This window comes from Camelus bactrianus, chromosome 6 (genome assembly GCF_048773025.1).
Source record: "Camelus bactrianus isolate YW-2024 breed Bactrian camel chromosome 6, ASM4877302v1, whole genome shotgun sequence".
Classification (NCBI taxonomy): Eukaryota; Metazoa; Chordata; class Mammalia; order Artiodactyla; family Camelidae; genus Camelus; species Camelus bactrianus.
Genome location: NC_133544.1, coordinates 68,187,784 through 68,214,006, shown reverse-complemented (window position 1 = coordinate 68,214,006; position 26,223 = coordinate 68,187,784). Strand labels below are relative to the sequence as shown.

At 35.1% G+C, this 26,223-nt stretch overlaps 1 long non-coding RNA gene across 2 annotated transcripts in view; it reads right to left on the bottom strand.

Annotated features, from left to right (window-relative positions):
- The window catches only part of LOC105076878 (uncharacterized), a 487,483-nt gene that overhangs the window by 458,797 nt on the left and 2,463 nt on the right, over positions 1-26,223 (bottom strand). For both annotated transcript variants that reach the window (XR_012507612.1, XR_006728364.2), the window contains exon 2: positions 24,518-24,628. This is a non-coding gene — a long non-coding RNA (uncharacterized LOC105076878). The remainder of the gene's footprint in view (positions 1-24,517; positions 24,629-26,223) is intronic.

Here is a 26,223-nt window from a genome sequence, read left to right as displayed (position 1 = left end):
AGAGGGAACATATCTCAACACAATAAAAGCTATTTATTACAACCTACAGCCAGCACAACACTCAAAGGCGAAAAGTTGAAAGCCTTCCTGCTAAAATTCAGAACAAGACAAGGATGCCCACTCTCACCATTTCTATTGATTATATTATTGGAAGTCCTAACTATAGCAATTAGACAAGAAAAAGAAATAAAAGGAATCCAAATTGGGAAGGGGTAAAATTGTCATTATATGTAGATGACGTGATACTATATATAGAAAACCCTAAAGGCTCCACACCAAAACTACTAGAGCTGATAAAAGAATTCGGTAAGGTAACAGGATACAAGAATAACATACAGAAATCAGTGGCATTTCTTTACACTAACAATGAAATATAAGAAAAGAAAAGTAAAGAAACAATCCCTTTTAAAATTGCATCCAAAACAATAAAATACTTGGGAATAAACCTGACTAAGGAAGTGAAAGACTTATATGCAGAGAACTACAAAATGTTGACTAAGGAAATTAAAGAGGACTTAAAGAAATGGAAAGATATCCCATGTTCTTGGATTGGAAGAATTAATATTGTTAAAATGGCCATACTACCCAAAGCAACCTACAGATTTAATGTGATCCCTATCAAATTACTTAGGACATTTTTCACAGAACTAGAATAATACTAAAATTTATATGGAATCATAAAAGAGCCAGAATTGCCAAAGCAATGCTAAAGAAAAAGAATAAAGCTGGAGGAATAAACCTCCCAGACTTCAGACAATATTACAGAGCTACAGTATTCGAAACAGCATGGTATTCATACAAAAACAGACATGGATCAATGGAACACAATAGAGAGCCCAGAAATAAACCCATAAACTTTTGGTCAATTAATCTTTGACAAAGGAGGCAAAAATATAAAATGGAGTAAAGACAGTCTCTTCAGCAAATGGTGCTGGGAAAACTGAACAGTAGCATGTAAATCAATGAAGTTAGAATACTCCTTCAAACCATAAACAAAAATAAACTCAAAATGAATTAAAGACTTAAACATAAGACAAGACTCTATAAACCTCTTAGGAGAAAACACAGGCAAAACATTATCTGACATATATCTTAGCAATGTTCTCCTAGGGCAATCTACCAGAGCAATAGAAATAAAAGCAAAAATAAACAAATGGGACCTAATTAAAATTAAAAGCTTTTGCACATCAAAGGAAACCATAAGCAAAACAAAAAGACAACCTATGGAATGAGAGAAAATATCTGTAAAAGATGAGACTGACAAGGGCTTAAATTCCAGAATATATAAACAGCTCATACAACTTAACAACAACAACAACAACAACAACAACAACAACAAAACAATTCAATCCAAAGATAGACCGAAGACCTAAACAAGCAATTCTCCAATGAAGACACACAAATGGCCAACAGGCACATGAAAAAATGCTCAATATTGCTAATTATCAGAGAAATGCAAATCAAAACTACAATGAGGTATCACCTCACACCAGTCAGAATGGCTATCATTCAAAAGTCCACAACAATAAATGCTGGAAAGGGTGTGGAGGAAAGGGAACCCTCCTACACTGTTGGTAGGAATGTAGTTTGGTGCAGTCATTATGGAAAACAGTTTGGAGATTCCTCAAAAGACAAAAAATGGAATTACCATATGATCCAGCAATCCCTCTCCTGGGCATATATCCAGAGTGAAACTTAATTTAAAAAGATACATGCACTCCAATGTTCATAGCAGCACTATTTACAATAGCCAAGACATGGAAACAACCTAAATGTCCATCAACAGATGATTGGATAAAGAAGTTGTTGTATATTTATACAATGGAATACTACTCAGCCATAAAAAAGAAAAAATAATGCCATTCACAGCAACGTGGATAGAACTGGAGATTGTCATTCTAAGTGAAGTAAGCCAGAAAGAGAAAGAAAAATACCACATGATATCACTTATATGTGTAATCTAAAAACAAGACAAATGAACTTATTTACAGAACAGAAAGAGATTCACAGACATAGAAAACAAACATGGTTACCAGTGGGGAAGGGATAAATTGGGAGTTTGAGATTTGCAGATACTACCTACTATATATAAAATAGATAAACAACAAGTTTGTACTGTATAGGACAGAGAACTACATTATATATCTTGTAACTTATAGTGAAAAAGAATAGGAAAATGAATGTATGTATGTTCATGTATGACTGAAGCATTATGCTACATACCAGAAATTGACACAACATTGTAAACTGACTATACTTCAATATACAAAAAATATCTCTCTCATATTATGAGAATTAAATGAGTTAATAATGTAAAGAATTTAGGATGACACAAAATAAGCAATCCATAAATTCAATTGTTATTATTATCAGCCAGTTATGCCCTATAGAATCTATTGTGTATGTGGTTTTATACATTCATCCGTCATTATAAACTCACTGATGAATTTAGTCCATCCATGGATCCACCAGCATTTATTAAACAGCTACTACAAAATGAATAGCATACTACACATAATAGGAATAACAAAAATATTACAATTATATAGCACTTCACATTTTCACCTTTTTATTGTATCTGACCCTACTTAGAAGGGTTTCTGTCCTTAGGAAGTTATAGTCTCCTTGAGAAAACAAGAGATTACATACAAATTCACCCAAACACCATAACCACAGTATTGAAGTTTTGCAGCATTGGGAATGGGCACTCACTCAGTACTGAGATTCATTGAGTAAGCCTATGGAGTAGGGAGCACCACACCAGGGAATGACAGTGTCCACCATCTCAGTCTAAATTGGGCTTTCCTCTCATACAGCACTGTGAAGACTAGACTCAGCAGGTTAATGAGGCTCTAACAGTTCAAGAGAAAGAGAACAATGAAAAACTAGGCCAAAAGGAAAACAATCTATGCTGCGGTGGCTGCAATACCTCCATGAGTTCTTCCAGTAAACAGTTAAATCTACTTTACAAATCTCCAGGTTTATGCTTCTTTCAAGTAAGAAGAAGTGGGAAACCCAAGACAAAATCATTTGCACAAAATTTTTCAGGTTGTTACCTGAGAAATTTTGATGAGGCAAGCACTTGTGTCTCTTTCCCCAGAGTCAGTATTTTGGTATATCCACTTGCTGTCTCATATGTTGATCATTGAGTCAATAGTTACTTCACACTTTAGAGCATAGGGTAGGGGGAGTTTAAGCAGCATTTCCCAAGATTAAAAAAAAAAAGAAGAAGAAGAAAACCAATAGAAAATAGGTGGAATGGGAAACCCTCAAAAGAAACAGTAAATGAGGGCATAAGACAAGAATTTCAGCTTGAGTGTTCCATTCCTTCCACTAATCCCTTGAGTCTGGCTGCCCATCGGGAGCTTTGCTCCAGGTGAATTTCTAGGAAGAGAAAGCCGCCATTTGCTCGCTTTACCCTGGGGCCACCCAGCTGCCAAGTGTCAGCTGAACAGAGGTGCATCAGAGGCCTGCAGTAAAAAGGCAGCAGGATGGCCAATTGCCATGAATTTCTGCAGCAAGTCTGGCATCTTGGCATCTTGCTGCTCTCCCCCTCCCCCAGGTTAATTGCTGAGAACCAAAGACTTGAAAGCTGCTTATCCTACCAACTTCAGCTGCTGCCTTCCTTCCCCTAAGCCACTTTAATACCTACCTCCTTACACTCTGAAGTCTCTCATACACCTGGCTCTACTTGTGAGACCACCTAAGCTCTAATGATAATGTCTCCTTCCCCCCTTACTCACCCCCATGGGTAAAGGCAGAATTGCCACATCCCCCCTGGACCTGATTGCTAGGCAACACTCAGCCATGTGAATTTGTCACGTCTGTTTGGCGCAAATTTCAATTTCACCTCCAACTGTAACAACACTGCTTGATATATTTTAGATGCCACTGTGGTTGGATGGCATCCCAGGAAAGATGTGAAGTGCTACTGCCAGGAATGAATGATTGGCATTGGGTAAAGCAATTCTCTGAACTCAGGCTTGGCATACCATTAATTGTTAAGTCTGTTCAGCTACCACCAACCTCTTGTCAGAATCATGTCTATTGTAAGCTTTTGCGACAAGAGTCCAAATGGTAGAGCTCTCTCCCTCTGTGAGCTCTGAAGAATTATGTCGATAATGAAGCAGTGGATTTCTCGGCTCACAACATATTACTTCCTCCTACTTTCATCTATTGGCTGCACTTTCATGTGCAAAGAAAAAGAGTTCCACGTTTGAATATTACGGAGCTAAGAGCTACTGTGTGCCAATTCAGGTTCTTCCCCTGAATAAGAGCTTTTCCTTCCCTCCGGTTTCTTCATCACAATCTGCTTTCATTCATGTTAACAATTAAATGGTGCTACAAGGAAACAAGTTATTAATGGAAGAAGATAAAATTAATGCTCAACATACTCCAGTGACAATAAATGTATGATATTTGATATGTAAAATTTACATACTGACATTAAATCAGAAAACATGCAACAAGAAATTATAATTTTTGAATAAACACATACCTTCGCTGGCAAGATACAATGCTATATAACTCCCCAAACCTCCGTCTAATGTGGTCTGCCCAATGTTTCTATGTATATGCTGAATATCATTTGTCCTTAATGACACATTCAATTGTCAAGACACCTACAATGAATATCCTTAAATACTACACAATTGCTCAATCAACTCTACGATGCTACAGTGTGGAATGCTTTCATTTCTGTGCTCCGTGCTAAATAATGGTAAAAATAGTAAATCTCTTTTGATTCCCCTTCAGCTCCTCCAGCCATGAACTTTTCATTCAATTGATTATTTTTTTCCTCAAATCAAAACATCCTAGAAAGCTTGGAAATATTTCCCTGGAATGAGCCTAATTAAATAGAAGGAGTCAGTCAGCTATGAGTAAGAATAGTGTTTCAGACTTTAGGTGCATTCCCTGATTCATTGGAAACAAAAGGAGTTTCTGTAACAGTGTGAATGAACCGTGAAGTGTGCATGTTCTTTTAAGAAAGGCCAAGGGTGCAGTTCTATTTTCTTAGCTCTGCTTTCATATTTATGTGTCTCATTTCCAGCTCATTGCTGATGCCTCAGTTGCGCTATCCATCACCACTTTTATCCTCCTTGTTCCTCAAAAAGAACATAAAATCCTTTTTTATGTGGTGGTAATATTATTGCAAATAAAAGCAAATACCAAAATCTTTATTAGTCTGCCAAAATAATAAACTATTTAATAAAAGCATGCTGTAAAAATAAGGTCATTTGCATCACTCAAGTTACTTGCAGGAAATACAGAGAATTATTGGTCAAAAAAGTACAAACTGACAGCAATTATTTCTGTCGTTCATCCGATGCACTGTGCAATAGGGTTAACATTTGTTGATATTTTGCATATTTTCTGGGTTTAAATGCCTTTAATATTGCTCAAAATTGGTTGCAGACTGGAAAATGAAAAAATCCAATTCTCACGAAATTCTGATTTCCTCTTTGTAGAGATGATATTTGGTAAGGCAAAAGGACTGAGTCGACTGGTCTCTTTTTGATACCTTTTTCACAAATGTAAAAGTTGATCTACTGATAACCTTGATATTCTAAGATTTATTGCCTGAATATTTATCATTTTCATATCCAATATTAATTTTATTTGCTTTGGATTTATGTCCATGCTTCAGCTGTATAATTTTTACCTTTCTGTATTCACCTTTTGTCAGTTCTACATGCACACCAATATAAGATATTTTATTTGGGAAGATTATTTTAACAATGAAAGTTAACAATAAACATACTATTTCTAAATTAATGTCTAATGTTTTGATCTTTCAGCCTACTGTATTATATAAACCCACCAGTTCTTTCTCCCTTGAAATTTTCAACCTCAGCTGGCAGATTTGCAAATATATTATTGATATGTTTGTAACATAGCAAAAGCCATAGTGTGGTGAGGATTAAAATATAATTTGTATAGTTCTTACATTGCCAAGAACAACTTGTGTACCAGTTCTTCTACATAAAAAGCAAACATGACAATTAAACAAATTTTATAAATCTTTTCAAAACTACATATTAATTATTTACATTACTTGTTCCATGATGACATTTAAAATGAAGAAAAACTCTTCGAAGCTTTTCTTTGAATTATTACTATTTTCACTTTATAAAGCCTTTTGTCTGTGGTGTTTCCTTTGGGCCACAAATTAACCATTGCCAGTTTTATTGACATAAGGTTAACCTAAGAAAATGAGGCACAATTTCTACACCACGTAATATTTCTGAGGGAAAATTCAACTGTGAAAATTTGGAATTTGAAGTAATACTTTTAGAAGCAAATAAAGACAAGTAAATTCAGATACTGTGCTATATGGCCTGAATCGTGCCCCACCCCCAAATTCATATGTTTAATCCCTAGCCCTCCAGTACCTAAGAATGTGAGTATATAGGAAATAGGGCTTTTAAAGAAGTCATAAAGGTTAAATGGGGTCATATGGGTGAGTCCTAAACCAATCTGACTAGTGTCCTTCTAAGAAGGGAAAATTTGGTTATATGAAAAGACAGTAGGGGTCTTTTCCCTATAAACCCACAGAGGGATAAACATAAGAAGAGGTCAGAAGAAGGCAACCATCTGCAAAACACCTCAGAAGAAATCAATCCTGCCAGCACCTTTATCTTGAACTTCCAGGCTCCATAACAGTGAGAAAATAAATTTCTATTGTTTAAGACAATCAGTCTATAGTATTTTCTTATAGCTTCCTTAGCAAACTAATATACTATCCTATATAAATAGAAAATTTCTAATAACAATCTATTTTCAACACCAAACCAAATATAATATTTACTTTGGCCAACTCTACCACCCAAATGCATTAAAGATACAGAATCCAACTGACTGTTAGCAACTCAATGTGATAGTAGAACAAAAATCCAAACTGATCCCCTAAATTCTGTTGTCACACAGATGTCTGAAAATCTTCCTTCATATTTGAAATTCTTTGTGTCTCAATGGTTATTAACCTGGAGTCCATTGGCCACAAAATCCTCTTGATATTTCTTACTACCACATTTTGTAGACTTTGCATACATTCATTGCAATGGGAAGAAATGTGTCATCCCCAAAAGTTAAGAACCACTTAAATCTTGGGGCACTATTTCTATTTGACCAATCAGTAGGCAACAGAGATGTTCCCTGACAGAAGAAAAAAAAATCGAATGCTGTATATTTTAATTAATAGGTTCAGATGGGCAATCATTTATCATCAAATGAATGATCTGGCTGGTTCGCAATGAGAACTTGACTCAGTGAAGAAGATCATGTGAAAATTTGTCAGAGGACCAGATAAACCATTTTTTTCTGATGGCCAAAAGTTTTCTAAGACAGTTTACTGGTTTGTAGCTTCCAGGCTTATAAGACTCACATAAATTCCTAAGAATTTGGAAAATGGTAGATTTTAAGGAAAGCATCAGCAATTTTGGTGAATTCTGTTTTATGCAGAGTCTGAGATTAAATTTCTGATCTGGGCCAAGTGCTGTATCTTAGTCAATGACACTGTGGGATAGTTCCTAGAAGGTCACAGTTCTTTCTTGATACAATTTACAAGAGATTTAGAAGCTCCCCTAAATAGAGCTGATGTCTCCCAATTAATACTTGTTGGATTTGTCAATTATGGGTTTATCTAAATTTTGCTTGCTACTATCCTTCTGGATTCATCAAATTCAGTACTAGGAATTATGCCCCAGGGGAGAACAATCATGTGTGGGAGAATCAAAAGAGCTGAAAAACATAAAATCTCCAGGATGCTGCTTTGTGACTGGCTATCTTCCATGGAACATACACTGACTCAGTATAACACAGAAGGAAGGGCATCTTTCACCCTCTGCCTGATCACTCACCTCAAGAATCCATTCTTGCCGTTTTTTCTTGAGGACTTAGTGCAGATCTGCTACACTGAGGGCACCAGGGCAGGCTGCAGCCTGCCTCAGTGCAGCCTGCCTCAGAGGTAGCGCAGGAAGCGACGTGGCCCCAGGGCCTCTGCAACCAGTAGATACCAACATTGTATGTTGATGTCGAGCTAGAAGCATCATCTAATTTGCTGCTCCATTCTCAGGCAATGAGTGGAGACTTAAATTCTCAGAAACATTTGATGAGGGGACCCTCTGGGAAAAGGACTGAAATTCCTACTTCTAAAGGCAATGTGGACTTGGAGCATTGTAATCTGGCTATAAATAAAATGAGACCATATTTATCATATATAGCCAGTTTTAAAAAATTCTTATTTTACACAGGAGGAAACTGTAGTCCAAAGATGATAAAGGTCTCAAAGCTTACAGTAGACCCAGGATTCAAACCTGAATTTCCCTGGCTACAAAGCTGGTACTCTTCCAAAACACCAAGAATTTCCCTGCCTGATCCAACCACTTCTTGCTGTGTTAAATGTGGCAAGTCTCTATGCCTGTATTCACGATAGCTACCTAAACAGTAATACCATCTTGCCTTAGATTATCAAATTAAAGAGTGCTTGTTTGAAATGGTAAATTAAGTATAGAAAGAAAGCTAAAACAGCCTCTCACTAAATGCCCATAGCTCTGTCTGAATGGTTAAAATAAAACAGTTTCAGACACTGGGATGGGAAAGGGGAAGGTGGAGAAACCGTATCAGTTCTTAAAATTTAATCAAACAGATCCCTATTTTGACTATGTAAACCAGATAATCATACTTTCCCATAACCATTTCACTCCATAGCATGTGGTTAATAAGTATAATTAATTAATTAAAGAAAAGGTGGTGTGACATTGCATTAGTTTCATGTTGCTGATGTAACAAATTACCCCAAACTTAGCGACTTGAAACACTAGAAATTCATTATTTTACAGCTCTAGAGTACAGATGTCTAAAATCAGTTTCACTAGGCTAAAATCAAGATGTGATGAGGGCCTTGCTCCCTCCAGAGATTCTAGGGGGGAATCTGCTTCTTTGTCTTTTCCAGCTTCAAGAGCTGCATTCCTTGCATTCCTTGGCTTGTGGCTCCTTCCTCTATCTTCAAAGCCAGCAATCATTTTGCTTTAGTCATCACATGGCTTTCTTCTGTACACAGATCTCCCTCTGCCTCTCTCTAGAGCATAAGGACACATTTAAAACCCACCCAGGTAATTCAGGAAAATCTCATCATCTCAGGATCCTTAATGCAATCACATCTGCAAAGATGCTTTTGCTATATAAAGTAGCATTCACAGTTTCCAGAGGTTAGGATTTACCTGGGTATCTTTGGGGCATATTATTCTGTTTATTATAGGCATTCACACAGAACCTATCTTTTTAAGGCATACTGGAGAATTGAAGCACTTATTCAGATATTTTAACAAAAGTCTGTATTTTTAAGGCTATGGTAATAATATTTATTGAGTGCTTACTTTGTGTCAGGCACAGGTCTAAATACCTTAAACATATTGTATAGATTAGTAGCAACAAAACAAATTTTGAGATGGGTTCTTTGTTATTTATATTTTAAGGATAGGGAAACTGAGCTACACAAAGTGAGATTATCAAAATTGCCCAAGGTCACAACTACTTCTTTAAATTATCCATATTAATTATCTACATATATAAGCAAATTCCTTAAAATATCATTTCATATTGCCCATGTAACTATTCTAGAACATTATGCAGTTTATAGATTTGCAGCCACAATGTGTTCTTTGTATCAAGCTTATTTTTAGACAAACTAACTTTCCTGCTTTGGTATTCTTACTTAGAGTGATTTATAAATAATAAACCCACTAGTCTCTCATTTTGCTTTCAGTAACGATAATCCTAATTTTATTTCATGAGCACCTTTCTTTCCTCCAAAGGTCACAAAGTTCATGACAGAGCTACACAGTAAAAGAAAGCAATTTCTCTCACCAAAGAGGCATGAGTTAGATATCAGGCCTTGGCATACGCTCAATTTCTGTTGTTACCCAACTCATTAATTGCTTGTTTTCATTTGAAAGTCTTCTCTGAATGTGTTCCTTATAACTTTTGAAACTTCTTTTCATACCCTTGTTTTCAGTGGCCCCTTATTGGCTTACAGATGGAAATCTGTTTCCCTTATCCTTATAGGTCACCCATGTTCTTGTTTTTCTTTGTAGCAGAGGAGGGGAGAGTGAACAAAAACAGCTCTGTCGTTTAAGATCTTTTACACACCTCAACCTTTGGAGCTTTCTCTAAACCTCTGTTATGTAATGGTGTGTGGAGGGGAAAAGAAGATCCTTTTTTTCTTTAATTTCTTTCTGGAGTTTTGAAAAGCATATATTAAATAATGGAAAAGTTGTAGAATTTGAAGACTCAATATAAAGTTAAATTTGGTCTCGAACTTATCGGCAAGGATTATGGGTTTTTTTTGTTTAGATAGGTTTTGAGTTACACCAAGCATGCTTGATTTGTTGTATTATTGGATTATTTCCTTGTAACGTTATCAGACTATTTTATTGTCCTAGCCATTCAACTTAACTAAATAAAGTGACACTGCTGATGAGAGTACCATACACCATACCATGTAGGAAGATGAATGGTTTTCAGTAGACTCTGGTCCTTCAGCACTTCTTAACCCATGATACTATTAGTGGTTTATTACATTTCTCTCTATTGAAAACAAAGAAGTAAATATACTGTGATAATACTATGTGTAAAGAAACAGTGTCTTAATGAAATGGTGGACTAAATGGCTATGGTGATTTGTCAAGTCATATTCAAATGAAACCTATAGGAAAAGCTTGATTTAACTTCTAAAACTATGAACAATACTGAGAACAGATGACACTGAGAGAAAGAACTGTAGGGCTGACAGAGTCATAAAGTTTAGAAGTTAATTAACACAGTGGTAGAAATATACGAGATAATTAGAGAACTGAGTCGGATGTACTTGTAGCTTTATTTCAGCCTGCAGGACGGCACTTATTTTAATAGATTTGAAGAACCACAGACATATATATACACATAAGAGAGGGGGGAATCTAAAAGCATTGCTCTTATGACTCTAGGGTTATCTGTAAAAAGCTTTTTAATTAAAAAGTTATTGAAGAAGAAACATCAGAAATAGAACAGGGAACAGGTTCCTCAAGTGACTTTAGCAGTTTTCAGTAGCATCAACTGTTGCAGTGAAAACAAAGATTTCTAATCTTAGAACTTGGCAGGTGAGTGAGTAACAGATTTCCCAATATAATGTTTTGATTTTTAAGAAATAAATGGATTTGTCATTTTTTTTTCTTTTGCCTGCTTCACATTCAGTCACATATTCTATTACCCACTTGGAAGCTTGATTACAAATATTTTTAGTCTAAAGAATTCTTGGTTCTCTATTAACTGAACAATTTCCTAGACCCTGTAACTCTTTGGGGATCGTAAGTTAGTTCAAGTATGCAAAAGTGAGAATATCTTTGAATATGCTGATATTAAGATATATGTAGGTCTGTGCATGTGTGTGTTTGAAATGGAGGAGAGGATATAATTAAGAAGTTGAGGTTTTTAGTGTTAGAGTTTCTTTTTGAACATTGCTGGTTTCTGTCACTTTATTAATTTCTCTCAGCTTTTTTATTTTACTGATTGCAAATGTTGGGAAGAAGGTGCAGAGTTGTTTGAGATATTTTTACACCCTGCAGTACACCATCTTAGGTTTCTTTAAGTGCAATGAATGTTGTATTAATGAGGACTGTTTTCAACGCAATGCCAATAAAACTGCCAATTAAAACAAGAAAAGTTACTCCTAGAGATTTTTTAAAACATAAATTAGCCAGGCAGTAGGGTTATATAAAAATGCATTAAAAAATAGATTTCCCACTGATAAAATGCTTTTGAGTCAATTGGACTCTACCTATAAATTTTGCTCTTCCTCACAGTCTTTACCCCAGTCTTGCAAATATTCCCTTACTTTCCCACTGCAAGTAACCATGTGTAACAGAAGAGTAATAAAGACAATGAATTTACTGTTCAAATATATGTTTCCTGAGGTGAGGGCAAGTAGGGAAAAATAATGATCAAGTCAAATTTTGAAAACAATTTCCAAGGCTGCTATAACACACTTTACAGAAATAAAACAGATAGTCTTTAGAATCTGCCTTCTATTAACAGGGAAATTCTAACCCAGAACATGAAGGGTATTTCTTACTATGGTGACAAAAGGATCCAAACGAAATTTCAGAGGATGTGGTACTTTACTCTGACAAAGTAAATTGTGAAAATGCCAAATTTCCACAATACTACATTTTGCAGAATGAAGTAACCTAATAGTAAGTATTTTAGTTGTCTTTTTTCCAATGAGTCAGGGTTCTCTACTAATTGTACATTAATATTTAGATTACAGTATGGTTTGTTGTGAAGTACTTTAAGCCTAAAACTCTTAAATGGTTCCAGACATCAGCTTAATTGCTCTTGATTATCAACATAAATTTAAAACTCATTGATAAAAGTTTTTTCCTGAAACATATAGCTGAAATAATCTTAAATTGTTTAGGAATGGTATAAAATAACTATACCCTTTGGTTATGGTTACTTAATATTTAGTTATTTAATATTAAGCCCATTCAGTATGCATTTTGCCTCTATAAACTTGGTACTCCTCTGGGAAAAAAACTCCTCTTACACCACTGTAGACTTGTTGGCTTGTTTTAGTTTCTTTTTTTCCTTCTCTATCAAAAGATTCAAAAATTACTTCTTTAAAATTGCCATTTTTCGTTAGAGATCATCTAATTCTTTTCTTTTTTATAGTTTCAGACAAAACGTAAGGAGCCTAATGTCTCTGTGTCAGTGAAGAATTTTCATATATTAAAATATTTTAACTTCCCTTTCTTTCACATTGCTCAAACTAGGTTTATCCATCTACCCATCTTCTTATTCATTTAATCAGCCAACACATTAAATGCCTACCATGTTAGGTACTAGGACTAAAGAAATAATAATACATAATTTCTTCCTTAAGAGATGTATACTATTTAAAGTGCTATTAGGGAAACAAAAGAATTTAATGAAAGGAACATTTATAGATGTGTGTGCAGAATTGAAGAATCAGCAAGGGATGTTGAGGTATTCAAGGACTGGCAACTGTGGGAAGCCTAAATCATTCCTAAGCCTGAAGGGGGAAGAGGAGAAAATGGTGTTACCAGTACTTAGTGAGGTCTGGAACTAGGCAACCAAAATTATGAGGCAGAAGATTACAGCCACTGCCAGAAACACAGAACAAAGGCAGAAATAAAGCAGGGGAAAAAGTTTCTACTTTTCTTTTTTATTTTTCTGCCTGGCCCTCCCATTGGTAAAACCCAACAGAAAGCCAGAGGGCAAGAGCCTGAGTGATGCATTCCAACTGGGATCCATATCAGGGAAGAGTAGGGCAGAGAATGAACTGAGGGTATGAGAAGCAGCCTCCAAGGTGGCTCCCAATGACCACTGCCTCCTGGTATTCATTCCCTTGTGTCTTCTCCCCCTGAAGGTAGGCTGGACAAAGTCACATACTTCTGATGAATAGAATATGACAAAATTGTTGGAATGTCACTTCCATGATGTGATTCCATCCTAGCTTCCATCTTAGGCTTCTGTTTTGGGCACTTTCTCTTGCTCTCTCACTTCCACATTCTGTGGGAAGTCAGCTGCCATTTTATGACCTGCTCTACGGAGAGTCTCACAGGGCAAGGAAATGAGAAAAGTCTCCAGCCTAGCAAGGAACTAAGGCCCTCAGTCCAATAGCTCTGAGGAACTGAATCCTGCCAATGGCCTCATGAGAGAGCTTGGAAGTAGATCCTTCACAAGACAATTCTTTGGATGAGGCTTTAGCCCTCTGAGAGAAACTGAAAAGAGGATCCAGCTAAGCCACGTCTGTGTTTCAGACCCACAGAAATTATGAAATAATAAAAGGTTATTGTTTTAAGATGCTAGATTTGGGGAGTAATTTCTTATGCAACAATACGTAACCAGTTCATGGGAAGAGGAGGGACAAAGAATAACCAGCCCAATTCATCATTTTTGCCCCACAGCATTCATTTTTACCCCTCCATCTCATGAAGAAACTCTGGTCTCATACACAAAAGTGACACTAAATCCCATCAGCTAGTCTATAAACACAAAATGATTTCAGCTCATTCATGCCCTGTCCTGAAACTTGAATTGTAATTAACCTTCCATCAGAACTTTTGACATTCAGTAGCAGAAGAAGGAGAAAAATGAAAACAAATTAACATTCGATAAAGCCCTATAATATCTGCTTCTATAGCTGGTCATAAGACCTAAACTTATATCCATCACTTCTTTCCTGTGTTTTTCTGATTTACCTGGTAGAGTGACCTAAACTCTTATTTCCACAACTTAAAATTCTTAGTGATGTTGGCTTTATTGAGATTCCACATTTTCCCATGGATCATTCTTAAGGAAAAGTAAGAGGTTCCTCAGTAAAAGCCCTGAGTTCCACACATGTTCTCCTTGCCTCTGTTTTATCACAGCAACCCAGTTTCCTCATGGAAGCTATTTTAGCCAGTAAGGGAAGGTCTTCCTGTTCGTTCCTCAGCACAAGAAGCCCCAAATTGCCAAAGTTTTGTCTCAGCTCTTAATTTAATGGAACAATTATGTTTCCTGGCAGAAATTATTTTACCTTGGGAATTAGTATTTCTACATCTTCTGAACACTTAAGGGAGATATGAGATATAATAGTGAGAGAAATAACTCCTACCTCCACTCTTTGGTTCCTAAATCTCTAAATTCTGGCTATAGGGAAAATGGCACTGTACATCTAATATTAGTTTAAGGCATACACTACATTCTATAGCATAACAACCTAAACTCACCAGCTGTTGTTTCTAAGTTGATGCCTCAGCTGATAAAAATGCATATTTTTTTAATATATTCAGAAACTATGGAAATAACCACAGGATGGATCTGTGGACCTAATGGAGCCATGGTTGGATTAAATGGAGTCAAGACTTTATTTATCACCCGACTTTCATAAGTCCATACGCTGACCACTGGGCCATGACAATGTTTTGTATCCTAAGGACTAGAATTACCTCAGAATCACTATTTAAAAACACCCAAAAGGACTGGAGATTTCCTCCCCAGTAAAAATCACCCTGGTAAGTGATAATAGGTTCATCTGGAAAAGCCATGAACACCATTTGTGGCCATACTACAGGCTACATTCTTCCTCAGAAGGACCTGGCCTACTCCTTAATTAAAGGGCTTCAGATCTGTGAATTGGCTTAAGTCTGGGAACTGGCTATGAGGCTAAGAATTCTCACTATGACAACTTAAATTGGTTTTTATTTTATATAAGTCAAGAAACACCTTAGAAGGTTGCCCATCGATTTAATTCCCTGTGACCTTACGATCAGTCATTGGCACATGTCCATGCTTTGATTACCACTCTTTAAATTGTGTCTAATAAGACATTATTATTAACAACAACAATAATAATAGTTAAGAGCAGCCACTTGGCCCTACTATTCTGGGGCTCTATTTTTTTTCCTACTCAAATCAGGGAGTTCATTTCCATGGCAACATCTCTCATGTCCATCATCAGCTGTTAGGGATAGCCATCATAGAGGTTTTCAGGGATGCTGCTGTTCCTTTTGCCACTGCATTTTAATATGCTTAGAATGAAGGAGGTATCCTCTAGGATGTTCTGGGGTAAGAAAGGCCAGAGAATGTGGAGCAAACTTCATATTTTAAATCTGTTTTAAAATTCTTATTTCTTTAAGCCATCAAGTTTCCTTTTCTACATTATGCCAGGGTAATTCTCTAATCTCAGCCTCATTGACCGCAGGCAACTGTTGAGTACAGGCTTCCATTAACCAGTCAACTGTTAGGCTCACTCCCAACTTTCCTAGCTGAAATACTAAAATCTCAAATTCTTGTAGAGGCTGCATATATACATTTATCATATTCCGTGGTTCTCAAATTTTAACATGCACCAGAATCACTTGGATGATTTGTTAAAACAGACTTCCAGGGCCCATGCCCTAGAGTTTAGGGTCTGGGATGGGGTCTAGGAAATTTGCACAAGTTCACAAGTGATGCTGATGCTGGCTGGTCCCACCGGCCTATTAAATCTTACTGTTCATTCACCTTAACCTAGTTAATCTCTTCAGAATTCAATCTAATTCATGTTTGCCAGATTCTGCTTATATAAATTGGCAAAAAGATCTCCCAGAGCAGACCTTGCAATTTTCTCTCAGGGATACGCTGGGGCTCAGGGTTACGTTGGGATTTAATTTTTATTATGGTCCTGGAGACAATAAGACATGGTGAATGGGGCATAAGTGTCTTGAGAAGAATAGATACCCCCTTGAGAGGCAGCTGCCCCAAGAGATGTTATTGAAAAGTTTCTCTACAAAAAAAGATTGGTTTCCTCAGACAGTAGGAGAGAGCAGCTTCCACTCTCAAGGCAGGTTCAAAGGAATCTGAGGTTTTAAGTTCTCAGCCTCATCTATGCCTGCCCAAATGTCTCCATCTCAAATCACAGTGTTTCACTTCTTCCCAGTAAGTGCCCCTATTTTAGCATAAGAAATGTGAATTCTTCATGTCGACCCTAGGTTAGGAAATCTTGCTTAAAACTTCCATAGAAACTTTCTGATATTCTCTCCATGCTTCAGCTTAAGAGTTCAAGCACGAAGCTTATCTTTTTCTCTTTCACAAACTTTACAACACAGAGATAGCTAGCCCATCCCACAATCTTTTAATCATCATCATTGCCACAGTGATCAAATGCCACAATCACGTGATCTCCTAATGCCTTGCCCTGACACTCTACCCAACATCAATATCAGTGATAATTTGAGTAATGTGTTGTAACTGCATGACTTGAATTACATTTTCTGACTCACCTTCTTCACTTAATTATCTACTCAATAAACTTGTTACAAACTGAGTCACCTCAGTTTTGCATACCAATAAGACCTCTTTCACAATTGCTTCCCCAATTACTTTACTTCTTAGTATTCTTCATAGGAGTTCAAAATGTGGTCTAAAAGTACCTAATATCAATAGCTAAAAGGCTCTCACAACAAAATTCAGTGACAATACAACTTGTTGAAGTAAATTAATTTCCTAAAAAATAAGAACTGCATTGTGAACTTAGAATCCATATTAATTACTTTGCATTTGATGTCTATGTTATCCATTCTTTCATCCATCAAATATCTTTAAGCACTTCCTATGTACCAGGTAAACACACAGGAACTGGAAATATAGCAATAAAGAGGTGTGTATATTCTTCTGTTTGCCCTCCCAAGATCAATTCTTTATCTTTCTCTGCCTTCTCTGTGCCCCAAAGGCTGACTTCTGTGAACTGTATTCACATGCTTCCTTATCCTCTTTCTGTGAAATTTAGGCAGTGGGAGATACTAGCAGGAGATAGAAAAGCAGATGGAGAAAGAGATCAACAATTTCCCTTTCTTGGTGCACTATTATGGTAGTGACTGTATCCCTCAATCACTATAGCTCCTACTGAGTGACCCTTCTACTATCACTACAGTATCTAAAAAGGTCCAATGATGCCATTTTCTTCCCTTTCCTCTTCAGATTTGGATAGTATTATCTTCCTGGCGTTGCTAGTTCCTGAGCATCTCAACATCTCTTGGTGATAGCTTTATCTTGCCTACAACTCTAAAAAAAGTCCTTTCATTCAATTTCCTTCAAATCCCAAGCTTCCTGTCATTAGCTTGACTGGTACAACAGAACGGGACAGTCTTTGCCCTCATAAAACTGAAAATGTAGTAGAGAATAGAGACATTTAATATATTATGACTGGAAAGGACAAGGTGGGATAGGACCACACAGAAGGTTTCTTATCTAGCCTGCAATATACAAGAAGGTTTGTTGTGTGACATGTTAAATGTCACAAAGCCAAGAGTAGGAAGGCAAGTATGTGTGCATTGATGTTCTGGCAAATAAAGTCTGCTGTGTTTGTATCAAAGAGGTCTGTGAACTAAAATTATTTGAGAATCTTGAAAAATGACTTCAAGGAAAAAAAAATCTGCTGTTTTTGTATCTATTAGGATAAGGTAAATTTTGCCTACTTCAATTTCACATTTAATTGTCTTTGACCTAACACCCCTAAGAAGCTAATCCTACACGTGCTTGCCAGGTTGCTGCCCATGCAAACTGACAGGATTACTTCCTCCCTGAGATTATTTGGTGGCTTCCAAATTTCAGTGACCTCTAAAATCTCAGTGGTTTGCAACAACTAAGGTTTACTTCTCAGTCATGCTAAGCATCCATCTCAGGACAGCTAGGGGCTTTGTTTCCGGACCTAGGTTGGTAGAGCAATGATTGGTTGATAACCAGTGTCTTGGCAGATGAAAAAGAGAACCAGTGAACCAAATGCTTGCTCTTAAAGGTTCATCAGAAGTGACTTCTGTCACCTCTCCTCATTTCATTGGCCAAAACAAATCACATGATCATCAGGCAGAAATCAGTGGTCTCTCAGCAAAGGACTCCATAGGGGAAACATAGAACATTTGGTGAACAGTAATAAAAGCTACTATATGTACCAGATGGTATCTTGCCAATGAATAGGAATCATGTAGTCTTGAAAAGTCTTCGTTAGTCTTAGGAAGCAAAATCTTTTCCACAAGATAACAAAATTAATTTTGTTGAGTTTTTACTAGGTTTAGTTGATATGGGCAAAATGTTGCTATCCATTCACTCATTAGTATTTTGCACTAATGGCATTAGAATATTTCAACTGACTGACAACAATTATTATGCATTTCAAAAGAGAGTAGAATTAAGGATGTATACATTTCCTTTTGCCCGAGAGGGAAAAAGGAGTGAGTGATGAAGAAAAAGAAAGAAAATCCTAAAAGCAAATCAGGTAGGTTAATTATTTGTTCTTTATTAATTTATATCTCCATCTCTTATTTAAAGAAATACTGGAGGAGATTTCAGAGAATGATTCTTCCTCATTATTTTTATTATCAATATTTTGAAATATCAAATGAAATTAATATCCACCACATTTTTCTAAATAATTTCTTACCTATAAAAAGCATTCATTTTCCCAAGTCAAAACACAAAACAATACCCACTCAAAATAACAATTATGTTAAAATTATGTTTATATATAGGTACAAACAGAAATTAAATGAAGAAAAATTAAAATCAATTTTTGTAAAGAGTTACAGAAGTGGTTTTCTTTGTTTAATTTCTGGAATTATAATACTAACTGTGTGACAGATAAATTTAAGTATTCATTGTCTATTATTTAATCATCAAACATCTCCCTCATATTCATTTTATCATTGCTTACATAGTAAATTTTGCTTGCTTAAAAATCCTATTTTATTTCTGTCATGTTTTTAACTGTAGATAAATTAAATCATACCAACTATGTGTTCTCCTTCCTCATTGCTGAATAGTTCTCAAACATCACTTATTCTCCATGTATGTGCACATGCTCAGAGATGTAAAATAAAAAAACAATACTAGAATTATGTACACACATAATCCAAAATACACATTACTAAACAGAACAAAAATTTAATCTATTGAGTTCTACAAAGAGCAAAGCCAATGTATAGAAATCTTATTGATGAAATTAAAGCTCAAAGAGAAAATAACCATAATTAAAATGTTCAATCAACTTCTAACATATTACTATAATTGCAATAAAAATTTTCCAAGTTTAAATTCTCTTTTATAGGCTGTTTTTTTTTTTTCAGTTCTTCTTGCAAATTGCTCCACTTCAGAGAAATATATGTTTCCCATTTAAATAAACTCGTTTATTCAACTATTCCTGTTGCCGTTGAGTCACTATTTAGAACTGAGTCTGTTGGATTTTTTTTAATTCATCTAATTACTAAGAAATACACAGCTGGACAAAGAAGGTTATTCATAAGCTTTTACCAGAGCCATGAGATATTTCTATGAAGATTTTAGACTGTATATGTTCCATGATGAAAGACAAGTGACAGACGGGCTTGATGTGTATGATGCTCCCAATGTTTTCAAAGCTGTAGTCAACCAGTTTCAAATGATTGATTTAAAGTCTAGGGCATTTATATGTTTGGACAATAATTTAGAGGAATAAAAATATGTATAACATTGAGCCTGATGTCATCACATTTTAAGGTCATTTTACAGAGAAGTTCTTGATGAAGAGAATCAGTGGTTGAATACGTATTCTCCACGTTTCTTGAGAAATGTTCTTTTCCAATATGATTTGAAGAGAGATATTTTTCTTTTTTAATGGACTATTATTAAGCTCTAGAAATTCAGAATGTGTGAGAGTATATGCTAGTAATTTTTCAAAATTGCAGAGAAGACAGTTTAATGATTCTGAAACTTGAATCAGGCTTGTAAGTCAGGAAACCTGGGTTCTCGTCCAAGCACTGTCACTAATCCACTGTGTAGGCAAGTACTAATTACCTGAGGTATCTATGCCTGTTCTTTCATTAATAAGTTGAAATGAAAATATTTTCTTTCTATTTCAAAGGGGTATTATTAGGATACATGAAACAGAACTTGGTAAAGTATTTGGCACTTGTCAAAAGATGATCCATAAATCCCCATTATAGTTATACAACACTACATATCCCACCAGACCAGAAACATTTTCTCAAATAAGAACAATGTATAAAGTTATAAAGAAGGAATCTGGGAAGAAACTTTTTGAATAGGAAATATTAAAAATACCAATTTATCACTATTAATAACTCTAAATTTCTTCTATAATGCAATTTTATAGACAAACATCTGGCAATGGAGATTGAAATTGGGTGCAGATATTAATCTTATTTCCAATACCCTGAAGAGGCAGCAATAAACTTCAAAAAGAATTTCATCATGCATCTCTAACATACTGAGACACCTTGACAGTAGAATCTTTAAGACTTGGTCACAGTTTGGGGAAGGATAAAGGAAAAGGAGAAGTTAAGAATTACCCTGGAGACTAAATAGGTGGAGGATGATGTCCTCAAGTATAGAAGTGTGTGTTGATATAATGGCATTGGAGTGTGACATGTCAAGATATTGATCTTAGTTTTGAATGCCCTGGAGATGCAATTGTCCAGTGTTTTTTAAATTATTTACCCCACAGTCTTATTCTAGAGGGGCTTCACCTAACCTTTATTAGCTAGAGCTTGGAGACCCTGATGTTCTTAATGGAGAACTTAAAGAAAATTTTTTTCTTTACTATGCAGTAGTTAAAAAGAATGAGCTAAATCTCTATGTAGTGATATAAAGCCCTAGATATATTTGGAAAAACAAGGTACACAACGGTGAGTATAGTATGTTCCCGTTGGTAAAAAATAAAGTGATACATGTTTATATATTCATAAACTCATTCTGAAAAGATAGAGAACAATGGGTAATGTGTTGCCTCACAGGAAGGGGTCTGAGGGGCTGGGGGTCTCAGGAGGAAGAGAAACTAATTTTATTCTTTGCCCCCAAATCTATATTGTCTGATATGTATATAGCCACCCCAGCTAATTTTTTTTGCATAGTGTTTATATAGTACAAATATATATTTTTCATCCTTTTATTTTAACCTGTCTGTGTCTTCATCTTTAGAGTGAATGTCTTATAAAAATGATATAGCTGGGTCTTGCTTCCTTGTCCAGTCTTTCAACCTGCATTTTAGGCATTTAGACATTGACATTTAATGCAACTATTGATATTGTTGGATTTAAATTTACCATCTTGATATTTGTTTTCTGTCTCATTTTTCCCCCTTTCCTCTTTTTTTCTGCCTCCTTTTGGACTAATAGAGCATTTTTTATGATTCCATCTTAACTCATCTTTGGCTTCTTAGCAGTAAATCTTTTGCTTTATAATTTTTTCGTGTGTGCTTCAGGGTTTACATGTGACAGATACTGTGACCAGTGCATTTATATATATATATATATATGTTTATTTATATATATATATATATAATATATTTATATATAGTTCATCCTTATCTCATAAGGTAAATATGGATATCACTACTTTACAGATGAAGGAAAAACATTTTGCTGAAATTACAAATTATTGTCTCCGAACCAGAATTCAAACCCAGGTTTACCTAACTCCAAAATAGACATTGTAATAGAAGGAAAATGTCTGTAATGACTTTAAATCTTGATACAATCAGAAGTCCATAAAGAAGACCTAGGCTAAAAACTGAATTATTATTACATTTTAAATTACTGAATATATACGTGAAGATTGTAAAGAGATATAGGGTCTAAACATAATGGATTGCCAGAATTTGAAAATAAATTCAAGAATATGGTACTGTTATTGCTCTCTCTCTCTCTCTGAAACTAAATGTAAGAAAACAGAACAATGAAGAAATTAACTATCTGCAGAAGTAAAACTTACCCTTAAGGAGAAGTTTTAAAATATGTTGCTGATAATATTAATGTGTAATGCAAATTTCCTTTCGGATATTTATAACTGACTAGTACCTGATCAAAATCAATACAGTGCTTGAAAATGCAACTGCCTCTAAAGATGGTTAGCCCCCTGATAATCTCTAATACACCCCTAAGATAAACTCACAACTTGAATAACGAGTGTGCTTAATATACAAACACAGTTTTAAAACAAGTCCCCTTGTCTACATTTTTAGCTATATAGTCACTCCCAAAACATTTTTGATACAAAAATTCTAGAACCCTCATTGTTTGAGAAAAAAAATAAAGGAAATGATATCCTATCATTGGATGTGGATATTCTAGTCTCCTTCAAAGTTTAATTCCGATGGTACATATACTCATGCATATTTGTATTTTTTGAAAAAGGGAATTCATGAAATACTATTTAACAGATAATAAAAACTGACTCCATCCTTACCAATAGCTATTTTGTTAATTAAGATATTAATTGCGTACAATAAATTTAACCAATTTTAAGTGGACAATTTGATGAGTTCTGGTAACTGCAAATACCATTGTGTAACCACTTCTACTATTAAGATGTAGAAAAATTCCTTCACCCTAAAAAATCTCCTGAAGGCCTTTTACCATTGACGACTTCTCATTTCTGACCCAATGCAATGCTGATACCCTCTCTTGTCACTGATAGATTTGCCTTTTCTAGAATATCATAAAAATGCAATCATACAAAATACAGCCTTTTGTGTTTTGACTTCTTTCATGTTAGCACGCTTTTAAAATTTATCCACATTGCTGAGCAGTATACCATAGTATGAATATACCATAATTTGTTTAATTTGTGATGGAAATTTGGGTTGCCTTACATTTTTAGCTATTATAAATAATACTGCTATGAACATTCACATACTACATTTTTGTGTAGACCTATGTGTCTATTTCTCTAAAGTAAATACTAGGAGTGGATTTGCTGGGTCATAGGATAAAGTGTGTTCAATTTTATAAAGCATTGTCAAACTGTTTTACAAAGAGGCTGTACCATTTTTGCATTCCTACTAACAATATACTGGAGTTTCAGTTGCCCCCCTAGTCTTGTCAATACTTATATTGTCAGTCTTTATAACATTAGCTATTTTAGTAGGTACATATTTTTTATCTTATTGAGGTTTTAATTTGCCAAGCAATATTTCAATGAAAAAGTTGCATTTTCACTTTGTACTTTACTATTGGCAAAACCCTCAACTGACTCTGGTTTATTAATGAGTCATCCATGAAGCTATGTAGCATCCATCAATTCTCTACATTGTTATTCACACTGGGTGTATGGTAAAGACTTTTTGAATCTATGGAGCTGAAGACTAGATCCTATACTTTTCTGTAACTTCATCAGAGTATTGCCTCCCTGTGAGACCAAGCCTGAAGCAGTTGGGTATTCTGCCTGTCTTCCTTCCTTCCATTCTATTAATCTTCCATTTTTCCAAATATCTACTCTATTTACAAAGATATGTGTTAATTTTGGGAAATTAAAATGATATAGAAAGGTATATAAAAGGAAGAAAACAATTCATTCAGTTTTACCACCCAAAGACTCCACCATCAGCATTTTGATGATTTTTTTCCAGATGTCTCTTTATGTAAAATAAAAGTAGGCTATCTTATTATAATGAACTGGTTAATTTAATTCTTACAACAACTATGTGTAGTAGACCATATTTTAATCCCACTTTCCAGGTAACAAAACTAAAGAAAAGAAAGCTCCAGTAAATTGTCTCAACTTACATACCTTAGTAAGTGGTAGTACTGACATTCAAATTCAGGGAGTCTGACTCCACCGTACAAGTGCTTAACCATGATTCTGCACTCTCTCCCATATATGTGCATCTGTATGTATTCTTCGTATGTTAAGGTAATCCAATTACATCTCATGGTTATGTCTACGCACTAACAAATATGGATAATTGCATAATCTTTTACTGTATCGGTGTTCTGTGATACATTTACCATGGCATATTTATTTAACCAATCCCCTAATTTTTGATATTTAGTTTGTTTTCTATTTTCCAATATTATAAACAACACTGAAAAGAGCATTCTCTGCACTATTGTCCACGTAATTCCTTAAGATAAATTCCTGGTGATGGGACTCCTTAGTCAGAGTGTATGCACATTAAAGATTTAATATGTAGTCCAAAATTGCCCTCCAGAAAAGTTGTACTTACTTCTCCAGCAACTGAGCATGAGATGGTTCCTTTCCCTGTATCCTTGTCAACACTGGTCTCTATCCTCACCAGCTTTTGTTTTTGTTTTTGTTTTTAATAATCTCTTCTAACCTGAATGTTAAGAAATCATATTACATGTTACTTTATTTCATTTACTTATTAATGGAGCTAAGCAGTTAGTCTCTTAAAATATACAAGTAATGCATATATATTCACCAAAAATAGTCAAACAATACAGACTTATGTGAAGTAAAAGTAGAATTCCCATCTCCCATTTTTCTCATCAGAAGTATCACTGTAACAGCTTAGTATATTATTTTGTATAGCCTTTAGTATCTATTTATACATCTATGTATATATATGTTTAGTTTTCCTTTGATACAAATGAAAACAACTTCTGCAACTTGCTTTTTACACTTGAAAATATGTCTTAAAGAATTTTTCATTTTTCTGTAGCTGTTACACATTATTTCAGTGTATGGAGGCATCATAACTTATTTAACTAGTTCTGTCAATGAAAATTAGGTTAATTAAATACATATTTATATAGCCAATGAATATATAGTAAGTACCTACTATGTACCAGGACTGTTCAAGAAATAAATAACAAATAATACTGTAAATTAATAAGATATAATAAATAATATTATATGAAAACATATATATATAACAAAAATTATGTAATAAAAAAGTCCCAGTCCTGATATTTCCGTTTACAAATAATGTTGCAGTGGACATTCCCAAACATTTTTGCTTATACGACTGCAAAATATTTCTATAGGAGTGTAAACATTAAAAATTTTTGATATATAAACATATAATAGAACATCAATAATTACTAGTTAAGGAAACACTGCTCTCTAAAGTTAAGTTATAAAATTAATAATAAGCAGATGTTTTATTTGCTGTGCACAGTGATTACAATTTTAAAAATTAGTTTCCAACATCAAAAAAAGGAGTTGATTAAAATGAAGATTTCTATCATCTTTTGGAAAATCAGAGGATCTGATTTTCCACATTTGCACAGGGCAGCTACAGCAAAGTGATGACTAAGTGGTGGTTTGCCATAGTCCACCATTCCAAATGGTCTTATACCAAGCTATTTCATTCATTTATGTTACCTGATTGGCTCCTATAGGTTCTGAGTTTGCTGTTCTCCATTAAGGAGTAGAAGTAGAGGGAAAGAGATAATCTAAAGGAGCCTGAATGACTCTCAGGCCTATCATGTTTAACCATGACTTCATGCAATGTATTAATTCATACAATACAATTTGTGTCTTTTAGAAAAGGGGTTGGTTAGCTTGAAAGCAAAGAAAAAGGAAATTCTGGAGGTGAAAGATAGCAATGCTCTTCCAAGTATATCTTGGAAACAGGATATTTCAGCCAAAATAACCAGCCGGCTCCTTCAGTGACAGATATAGCTTAGTGGTTAAGAGCAAAGACTTTAGAGCTAGACTGCCTAGGTTTGAATATTGGTTCTGCTACTTATTAGCTCTAGGACTTAAGGCAGTGCTGTGGACTGAATGTATCACCCCAAAATTCATATGTTGGAGCCCTAATCCCCCAGTGTGATGGTATTTGGAGGTGAGGTAATTAGGTCATTTATTTCCCTAAAATAATCAATACGCTAAAATGGTATTCATGTACCCTCATGAACAGGATTAGTGCTGTTATAAGTAAATAGTCTCTCTGCCATGTGAGGACAC